Here is an 11,349-nt window from a genome sequence, read left to right as displayed (position 1 = left end):
CTGCTCAACCTTATGTTTATTTTTTAACGAGCATGGACTATGTGCTAAAACTGCTCGGTTCTATGGTTTACTTTTGATTTTTACCATAACTAGCTTTTCTCTTTTATAGTACTGCATTTTCAACTTGCTGCATCAAACTAGTTAGAAATGAATAACATTTGCTTGAAAAATGAGATTAAAACACTAATTTTTACCTTGAACTACGTAAAAAGCAAATAAAAAGCGTTTTTCCCTCTCATTTTACCATTTCATTTGAACTTGGTTTGTTGGAGCTTTAGAGGAGCCTCTTTCCCCTTGATTTTCATCAGCTGATTCTGGGAGATTCTGCGGACGATTTTCGGCGCCGTCTGGACCAGGTAGGAGCTAAACCCTAGCTCTTTCTTTTCATGGTTTGCTTTTTCCATTCTGTGCCTCTTTTCCTGTTCCCATGAGCCTCTGGGGTTTCATTAGGGCGCTGTACCTTCAGCGCAGGCAGCCCATTCGAAACCTGCGTTGAATGTCAAGCTGCATGAAGGCAGCTTGACCTTCAACGCAGGCAGGACACCAGCCAGCTGCGTTGGGGACAAAAAACAGTCTTTTGGCACAGATTTTGATGAAAATTTTGCCAATTTTTTCATCAATTCCAGGATCTTACTCCTTCTCTTGTTTGTTTTGCAGGGACTCTTGATAAAAATGACCCTAACATGGCGAGAACGAGAACATAAAGAAGAGGATATGATTGCCCTCCATGACCCTGTCACGGTGAACGTGCTGTGAGACTGTGGCCTGCTGAAGTTTTTCCGTATCTCTAGCATGAGAGCACAGATCTCTTTACTGCAGTTTATGCTTGATGCTTGGGATCCTATTAACCAAGTATTTCAGATCAGGAGCAAACCCATTCCATTGACCGTGGTAGACATTTACTTCTTGACTGGTTTGTCGAGGCGGGGTGCCCCCATTTCTTTGTCTGGTACAGTCCGAGGGAATGATTCCGTGAGAGATTATGTCAAACCCTCCTGGAAATAAGAAACCACCTTTTGGGTGTCAGATATGTGATGGGGATCACCAGACAAAGAATTGTCCATACAAAGCTGAGCTAAAAAGGTTCTTCAAAAGTTCGCAAACCTCAGCTATGTTAACTGATCCGTTTCCCAATCCAGGTCAAAATATGGTTGATAGTGGAAATGCTTCCCCGTCGCAAGTGCTTATGTTGTCGATTTCTAAGCAACAGAATGATGCTTTGATTTCGACAAGGAACAAAGATTATGGGAATCCGCAGCTGTCGAATGGCAAGGAAAAAGATCAACCGAGCAGTTCGACAACAACTTTGACAGAAGTTGTACCACCCATCATTCCTGAATTAACAATAAAACCGCCAAAGGGAGTAGTACACAAGTCGACATTTAATCCTCGTGCCAGAGCGGCGCAGCATTATAACATAGTGGAAGATTTGGCCCAATCGCCATCCGCTATGTCGACTCTTGAAGTACTACAAAATTGTCCATCCCAAAGGCAGGCTTTGTTATCAGCCATTGGTGGGGTTGATCCCAAGGATTCCAATCTTGTATCTTTTGATCACAAAGGATACGATCCTCAGTTACCAGCTCAATTAGCTTTCCTTATACAAGTGAAAGCCCTCAACAAAACTGTTCATCGAACAATTATTGATGAGGGGGCATCGACATGTATTATGTCGATGAGTTGCTGGAAAACTTTAGGATCTCCAACCTTGTCGCGATCCTCGACAACATTGAAAGCATTCGACGGTAGGACATATACCCCATACGGTATCCTAAATAACTTGAAGGTTGAACTAGGGGGCAAAACAGTAGAAATAGATGTTGAAGTCATCGATGGGAACCTTGATTACAACATCCTACTGGGAAGGCCATGGATTTATGCCATGCAAGCTGTTGTGTCGACTTATTTTAGAAAAATCGCATTCCCTTTTCAAGAGGGGATTACGATCGTCGACCAACAAAACTTCCTCCCTAATGGTTCACAAGTTACAGGAAGCATTCTGATGATCCATGCGAGCGACCATTCGTTTCAGGATATTGGAGTAGGTCTACTGAAAGACCCCACCTTGATGGGAACTTTCGCACTTCCACCTCCGATCTATGTAGGGGAAGTAGCAATGGTAAGAGCCTGCAATATGATATCTTCTACAAAGATATCAAAAGACAATATCAACATGGATCATGCAATGGTTCTGCCCCTAAGCCCTGTAGAAATATTGTAGCAATCAATGTTTCGGGCATGGGAGGCGAACCCCAATCAGCGATCATCGAGAGTTTGGGTAGATAAGTCTAGGGAATATGGTACATCTTCAGATCCTTGGTCAAGAGTGCATGAAACCGACGAAGGAATTATCGAATCAATGATGATTGAAGGAAAACCATGGAATGATTACCACCATCGTTCCCTTCTTCAGGGTTGTGAAGAAGATACTCAAGAAGACCTCTATCACCCTTCAGTCTTTGAATTCCTTTCAAATACTATAAATACGGTGGATTCCGAGCGAAACCTATCCAATATTGAAGAGACTATAGCCATAAATATCTCGACCAAAACAGATGTTGTAGAGAATATTCATGTTGGCAAAGGTTGTTCTCCTTCAGAACTGGAAATATATAACGCTCTTTTTCGCGAATTCAGAGATGTCTTTGCCTGGTCATATGATGAAATGCCCGGCATCGACTCGAGTATTGTTGAACACGAAATTAAGATGTATCCAGATGTCAAACCAGTAAGACAGCGGCTTAGGCAGGTGCACCCCAAGAAATCCGCTGCCATTAAAGCAGAAGTTGAAAAACTCCTGCATGCTGGTTTCATCTACCCAGTTCCTCTAACCGATTGGGTATCGAATATTGTCCCTGTTATGAAGAAACAAGGAACAATACGAGTGTGTGTCGATTATAGGGATGTAAATCAAGCTTGTCCAAAGGACAACTACCCTACACCCTTTATCGACCAGATAATTGATGAATGCGCCGGATGTGAAATCTTTTCATTTATGGATGGATTCTCTGGGTATAATCAAATTAATATCTGCCCACAGGACCAGTCAAAGACTGCATTCATCTGTCCGTGGGGCACATTCGCTTATCGAAAATTACCCTTTGGTTTAAAGAATGCAGGGGCGACGTTTCAGAGGGCGATGAATTATGCCTTCCATGACATCAAGAGCATCGTTCAACCATATCTCGACGACCTTCCGGCTCATTCGCGAAAGCGGATTGATCATCCGCAGCATTTAAGAGCGATATTTATACGTTGCCGACACTACAAGATAAGACTCAATCCGCACAAATGTGTGTTTTGCGTCGGTTCTGGTCGTTTACTTGGCTTTGTAGTCTCTAAGGATGGGATTCGTCTCGACCCGTGTAAGGTTCAGGCAATCATTAATTTGCCTCCACCTTCAAATTTGCTTCAGATTCAGAAACTCCAAGGGAAAGAAAACTTTCTAAGGAGGTTCATTCCAAATTATGCAGAACTTGCTAAAGGTTATACACGTCTGTTGAAAAAGGATGTACCCTTCGATTGGGACCAGGTTGCGCAAGCTTCCTTTGATGCTTTGAAAGAGTCTCTAGTAAAGGCATCATTAATGTACGCCCCTGACTATCTTAGGGATTTTAACCTGTATCTGGCTGCAACGGATATGACCATTGCGATGGTTTTAGTTCAAGAATTCGATGGAGTTGAACATCCTGTATATTATTTAAGTAGAAACTTAAATGATACAGAAAGTAAATATTCCTACGTTGAAAAGCTAGCACTTGCTGCTGTTCAAGCGGTACAGAGATTTCGACATTATATCCTCTTTCGGAAAACTACCATTCTATCAGATTGCAACCCCATGACTTATATACTGTCGCGACAGTTGCTGGGGGCAAATATTCAAAATGGATAGCAATCCTTCAAGAGTTTGATCTGGAATTTGTAAAATCCAAATCAAAGAAAGCTCTAGTATTCGCGGAATTATTATGCGATCTCCCATCGTCATCCAACGATGAAACCTCTGAGGAATCAATCGTGGACGAGACTTTGTTCCTGATATCTGCAAGCGATAAGTGGTATGGAGATATAATCATTTATCTCCAGACCCAAAAATTTCGGCCAAACACCTCACACTCTGAACAGAAACGTATTCGATACCAAGCAAAAGACTACATGATCGTCGGTGATACACTTTACCGTCGTGGTATCGATACAGTTCTGAGGAGGTGCCTCACCCATGAGGAAGCCGAAAAAGCCCTGAATAAGTGTCATTCAGGTGCGTGTGGGGGGCATCAATCTGGTTTCGCTACAGCACAAAAGATCTTACGAGCATGATACTTCTGGCCAACCATGTTCAAAGATTGCATAACCGCAGTCAGAAGTTGCCATGCCTGTCAAATCTTTGATAGCAAAACCAGAAGACCACCCGCACCTCTGCAGTCGATAGTTGCAGTTGGGCCTTTCGCCAAATGGGGCATCGATTTCATGCAATGTAACCCCACCTCGACCGGGGGGCATGGATATATTATAGTTGCAGTCGACTATTTTACCAAATGGGCCGAGGCGATGCCTACATTGGATAACACTGGTGAAACAGCTGCCCTTTTCTTTTTCAATCATGTAGTCGCCAGGTTTGGCGTACCACAGGCTATAGTTACAGATCATGGATCGCATTTCCGCAATCACATGATGGTTGAATTAGCTGTCAAACTAGGGCTATCTCATGACAGCTCTACTCCGTATTATCCGCAAGCCAACGGACAAGTTGAAGCAATCAACAAGGTCCTGAAGCGTATGTTGCAAAGGATGATCGGGGTTCATAAAAGAAGATGGCACCTAATCCTGTACACAGCCTTGTGGGCTTACCGAACATCAGTAAGAAACGCAACCGGATTCACACCTTTTCAACTGGTGTATGGTCTGGAAGCAGTCTTACCAATCCAGTGTGAAATCTCGTCTCTTAAACTCGCAATTGATCTTCTCCCCGGAACTTCAGAAGAAGAGGCTCGTTTCTTGGAATTAATCCAGTTGGATGAAACCCGTCGTGATGCCGCTTTGGCTAACGAAGCCCATAAGAAACGAGTCAAGGCGCAGTTCGACAAAAATGTCAAACCCCGTGTCTTCTCAGAAGGTGATTTGGTCTTGCTTTATGACCAAGAATCCGATAAATTGGGAGTAGGTAAATTCAATTCTTTATGGATGGGCCCCTATATTGTCAAACGAGTGTTAGCAAAAGGAGCCTACGAGTTAATGGATTATGATGGAATTCCACTGGCGCAACCTCGTAACGGGTTGTACCTCAAGCGTTACTATGCTTAAATAGTAACCAGCATGCTTTTGTTATATTTTGTTTTCGCTGAAGTGGTTGTTTCTGGTCAAGTAATCCACCTTTTTACTTTCATTGCAGATGTCGAACCTTTTGGAGACATGTGTTGGGTATGCCGACGGAGTGAGTCGTAGTTCGCGGAACCTATCCTCCGCAGCCTGGGCCATTTTTGATCCAAGCGGCGAGTTAGTAAGTTTCAGAGGGGTATGTATTGGTCAATCAACGAATAACATCGCTGAGTATAGCGCGTTGATAGAACTGCTCTCTGATGCCATCACCCATGGTATACGCCGACTAGTTGTCAGGCTAGACTCACAGCTCGTAATACTACAGCTCAATGGTATATATTCCGTCCGCAACCCAGCTATTTATCGCATGTTCCTAAGGGTTAAGATTTTGGAAAGACAATTTGATTCAATTCAATACCAACATATTTCCAGAAACTTAAACACATTAACCGACTCATTAGCAAACTATGTGTTAGATAGACATTTGCAACATTTATAAAAGGAAAAACATCATCAATGTTGTACATATGGATCATAAAACTCAACCAGAATAAAACCCCGAAAATCAAAAAATATATATAAAAGTTGTTTATGGTTTACATATAATGTTCTGTAACCAAGACAAAATCGGTCACATGACCCAAAAACTCAAAAATGCTAGGGGGCACCCTAGTCTAGTGATGCTCATGATAGCAAGTCACAGCCTGTGCAATCATGCGCAAGAGACGAGTCCATCGTCTAGGCACACCAGTAGTATGCCGCTGCAACTGTAAAGGTAACTCGTCGATCCTCACATCGGGAATGCCGAGAGTAAGGCTCTCAACCTGCTCCTGCACAGCTGTAAGGATCTCAGCTACATCAAGGTCGCGGAGAATAACCCTCCCAGCAGTCTCCCCTGCTGGGGCAGCAACTGGCGCTCTCGGGCGAGCTGCTGGACGAACAGGACCAACATCTGCAAGCACACATGAGTTTGATTAAAGTATTGATAGAATAAAGCACAGGAACATTATGAATGAAAACAATAAATAGTGATATGGTTGAAATTCTTACCAGTAGCATCCCACTGATCGCCGTCTGGCAGTAGCAAATCCGGATCACCCCGGAAATCCATTCCAACATATGGATACTCGGAATAGGCCATCTCCTGACGCTCGAACCACCTGAAGAAGGTAGCAGTGAAAGAAATTTGAGATTGACCAGCATGCCTAGACATGTGATCAACCCATCGCTGCATGCGTGGCTCAGTAGGAGAAGGCAAGCCGAGATCAATGTACTGTGGTTGCATCAGTGGTATTTTCTCCAAGGCGAAGGCAGTCAGAATAGAACCGAATCCAAAGTTCTTCAGCTTCCTGTCCTTTACTTTGTTCAATTGAATTTTCATCTGAAGAAGTACTGCATCACACCAGTTGAATACTTTCGGTTGGAGACACTCCAAGGCGTGCTGCACATAAGATCTGTTGGCAACATGAAGAGATGCGCTGCCGGCCATCCTACCAATAGTATACAGAATGGACCTGAGAGGCCTGCTAGTAATCTCACGGATAACAACCTTGCCGTCTCTGCTCGGCTGGGACCCTTCCCTGCAGTACTGGCGGACATAATCTCTCACGGAATCATTCCCTCGGACTGTACCAGACAAAGAAATGGGGGCACCCCGCCTCGACAAACCAGTCAAGAAGTAAATGTCTACCACGGTCAACGGAATGGGTTTGCTCCTGATCTGAAATACTTGGTTAATAGGATCCCAAGCATCAAGCATATACTGCAGTAAAGAGATCTGTGCTCTCATGCTAGAGATACAGAAAAACTTCAGCAGGCCACAGTCTCGCAGCGCGTTCACCGTGACAGGGTCATGGAGGGCAATCATATCCTCTTCTTCATGTTCTCGTTCTCGCCATGTTAGGGTCATTTTGAAGGTGGAGGAAAATTAATGATTGCCTGAACCTTACACGCGTTGAGACGAATCCCATCCTTAGAGACTACAAAGCCAAGTAAACGACCAGAACCGACGCAAAACACACATTTGTGCGGATTGAGTCTTATCTTGTAGTGTCGGCAACGTAGAAATATCGCTCTTAAATGCTGCCGATGATCAATCCGCTTTCGCGAATGAGCCGGAAGGTCGTCGAGATATGGTTGGACGATGCTCTTGGTGTCATGGAAGGCATAATTCATCGCCCTCTGAAACGTCGCCCTTGCGTTCTTTAAACCAAAGGGTAATTTTCGATAAGCGAATGTGCCCCACGGACAGATGAATGCAGTCTTTGACTAGTCCTGTGGGCAAATATTAATTTTATTATACCCGGAGAATCCATCCATAAATGAAAAGATTTCACATCCGGCGCATTCATCAATTATCTGGTCGATAAAGGGTGTAGGGTAGTTGTCCTTTGGACAAGCTTGATTTACATCCCTATAATCGACACACACTCGTATTGTTCCTTGTTTCTTCATAACAGGGACAATATTCGATACCCAATCAGTTAAAGGAATTGGGTAGATGAAACCAGCATGCAGGAGTTTTTCAACTTCTGCTTTAATGGCAGCGGCTTTCTTGGGGTGCACCTGCCTAAGCCGCTGTCTTACTGGTTTGACATCTGGATACATCTTAATTTCGTGTTCAACAATACTCGAGTCGATGCCGGGCATTTCATCATATGACCAGGCAAAGACATCTCTGAATTCGCAAAAAAGAGCGTTATATATTTCCAGTTCTGAAGGAGAACAACCTTTGCCAACATGAATATTCTCTACAACATCTGTTTTGGTCGAGATATTTATGGCTATAGTCTCTTCAATATTGGATAGGTTTCGCTCGGAATCCACCGTATTTACAGTATTTGAAAGGAATTCAAAGACTGAAGGGTGATAGAGGTCTTCTTGAGTATCTTCTTCACAACCCGGAAGAAGGGAACGATGGTGATAATCATTCCATGGTTTTCCTTCAATCATCATTGATTCGATAATTCCTTCGTCGGTTTCATGCACTCTCGACCAAGGATCTGAAGATGTACCATATTCCCTAGACCTATCTACCCAAACTCTCGACGAGCCCTGATTGGGGTTCGCCTCCCATGCCCGAAACATTGATTGCTACAATATTTCTACAGGGCTTAGGGGCAGAACCATTGCATGATCCATGTTGATATTGTCTTTTGATATCTTTGTAGAAGATATCATATTGCAGGCTCTTACCATTGCTACTTCCCCTACATAGATCGGAGGTGGAAGTGCGAAAGTTCCCATCAAGGTGGGGTCTTTCAGTAGACCTACTCCAATATCCTGAAACGAATGGTCGCTCGCATGGATCATCAGAATGCTTCCTATAACTTGTGAACCATTAGGGAGGAAGTTTTGTTGGTCGATGATCGTAATCCCCCCTTGAAAAGGGAATGCGATTTTTCTAAAATAAGTCGACACAACAGCTTGCATGGCATAAATCCATGGCCTTCCCAGTAGGATGTTGTAATCAAGGTTCCCATCGATGACTTCAACATCTATTTCTACTGTTTTGCCCCCTAGTTCAACCTTCAAGTTATTTAGGATACCGTATGGGGTAAATGTCCTACCGTCGATTGCTTTCAATGTTGTCGAGGATCGCGACAAGGTTGGAGATCCTAAAGTTTTCCAGCAACTCATCGACATAATACATGTCGATGCCCCCTCATCAATAATTGTTCAATGAACAGTTTTGTTGAGGGCTTTCACTTGTATAAGGAAAGCTAATTGAGCTGGTAACTGAGGATCGTATCCTTTGTGATCAAAAGATACAAGATTGGAATCCTTGGGATCAACCCCACCAATGGCTGATAACAAAGCCTGCTTTTGGGATGGACAATTTTGTAGTACTTCAAGAGTCGACATAGCGGATGGCGATTGGGCCAAATCTTCCACTATGTTATAATGTTGCGCCGCTCTGGCGCGAGGATTAAATGTCGACTTGTGTACTACTCCCTTTGGCGGTTTTATTGTTAATTCAGGAATGATGGGTGGTACAACTTCTGTCGAAGTTGTTGTCGAACTGCTCGGTTGATCTTTTTCCTTGCCGTTCGACAGCTGCGGATTCCCATAATCTTTGTTCCTTGTCGAAATCAAAGCATCATTTTGTTGCTTAGAAATCGACAACATAAGCACTTGCGACGGGGAAGCATTTCCACTATCAACCATATTTTGACCTGGATTGGGAAACGGATCAGTTAACATAGCTGAGGTTTGCGAACTTTTGAAGAACCTTTTTAGCTCAGCTTTGTATGGACAATTCTTTGTCTGGTGATCCCCATCACATATCTGACACCCAAAAGGTGGTTTCTTATTTCCAGGAGGGTTTGAAGAAGTTTTTTGAGGAGATGAATCTCCTTGTTTCTTCTTCTTCCCTTTGTTTTGCTTCTTCTTTCTTCCTGGTTGATTGGTTTCTTTGCCCTTATCTGCTGATACGGCATTTACTTCCGAAGCAAGAATTTCTTCTTTTGCGTCTTGATTCGAATTCTTACGGGCCTTTTTGGGGTTGGCCTTTGTCGATTTCGCGTTTGCCGTGCCAATCACGCCATCGCCGCCATGAGAGTCACTATTCGATTTAGGAGGAGGAGGAATTGAAAATTCTGGTCTAGGGGCATCCGGTATTTTGTCATAGAGCGTGCCGGACTGAGTATAGACTAAGTCCAGATATTGCGCACGAGCTATAACTTGCTCTTCTGTTACGACTCCCCCCTTCGCCACGTCTTCCGTTATGGCCAGAAGTAACGACTTTATAAACCATTCAGCTAATAGCTGATCGGGAACATATGTTTTTACCATCCTACGACGACGTCGCCATTCATGTATATGATCTGATATATGAGTGGCCGTTGTCTGTTTGAAGTTGGTTAATATTTCTGTTCCCGTTTCATACCTTATTGGTAATTGAAAATGGGTTAAGAATGTCGTGGCTAGGGAGCTAAAATTGTCGAACGAAGCTCTAGGTAATTCAATATACCATTTTGCCGCTGGACCCGTTAACGTCCTCTGAAAGAGGCGAAGCCTTATCGAATCATCATTTAAGGTGTTTGATGAACACCATAGATGAAATGTCATCACATGATTCGACGGATCTTCACCCGGATTTCCATTAAATTTAGGAATGTCGGATGGAAGTTTATGTGGAATCGCCGGCCACCATGGGGCGTAAGCAATCGGATCGTTTGTTAACCGATGTAGATCAGGTAACTCTAAAGTTGCCACGAATGGTAACTGTTGATTCAGGTTAGGCGAAGCGTAACCAGGATACGATGGAATCACCTGAACAGTTGGTCTTTGCATACCAGCATAATGAAGTTGATGCTGGTATGACTGATACGGCTGGTGGACTTGACCACTGTAAAGTGGTTGATTTTGACCGTTTTGAATGTACGGCTGTCCACTGTTCGCAAAGATTTGCTGTTCAGAGCCTTGGTACACTTGCTGGAATTGTGGTTGTTGGTACTGCACCAGTCACAGTTGTGAGGCCATGGGCTGTTGTGCTATACTAACCGTTGGACCAAGATGTGGGGTAATCGTACCCGTTTGTACTTGTGTCGTCCCACCAGTAGGCGATTGTGGTTGAGTCGTAGGGTCAAGGGGCTGTTGCATTACAACCTGAGAAATCTGAGGTTGACATACAACAGGCATCGTTTGAACTTGCGACACGGTTACAATAGCCGGTGTAGTTGGGATGTTCGTCACAGGTACACACTGTTGCATAGAATATACAACTCTTGGTTGTTGGGGTAGCATAGGTACCCAACTACTTGTTGCAATTCCAGTATAACCTGAATATGGTTGAGAACTCCCGTATGGGTACCCTCCCGGAGGGGGTAATGAAAGGGCATACTGCCCCCCATACGGTGGTAATCCGGAACTCAAGGGAATTGATTGCCCTTGTGGACTGGATGGCCCAAATTGACCTCCAAAGGGATCAATTTGTCGAGTCTCAACATAAGAGTTGCCAGATATTACTCCGGAGGAACAAACAGGAACAGACCACACTGTCGAAATAGTCCCTGGGTGGACTCCTTCTAGCGG

This window comes from Pinus tabuliformis, chromosome 5_1 (assembly GCF_031772625.1).
Source record: "Pinus tabuliformis cultivar Carrire ecotype Pingquan chromosome 5_1, CPIR1, whole genome shotgun sequence".
In the NCBI taxonomy this organism is placed as follows: domain Eukaryota; kingdom Viridiplantae; phylum Streptophyta; class Pinopsida; order Pinales; family Pinaceae; genus Pinus; species Pinus tabuliformis.
This window is presented reverse-complemented; position numbering follows the sequence as displayed.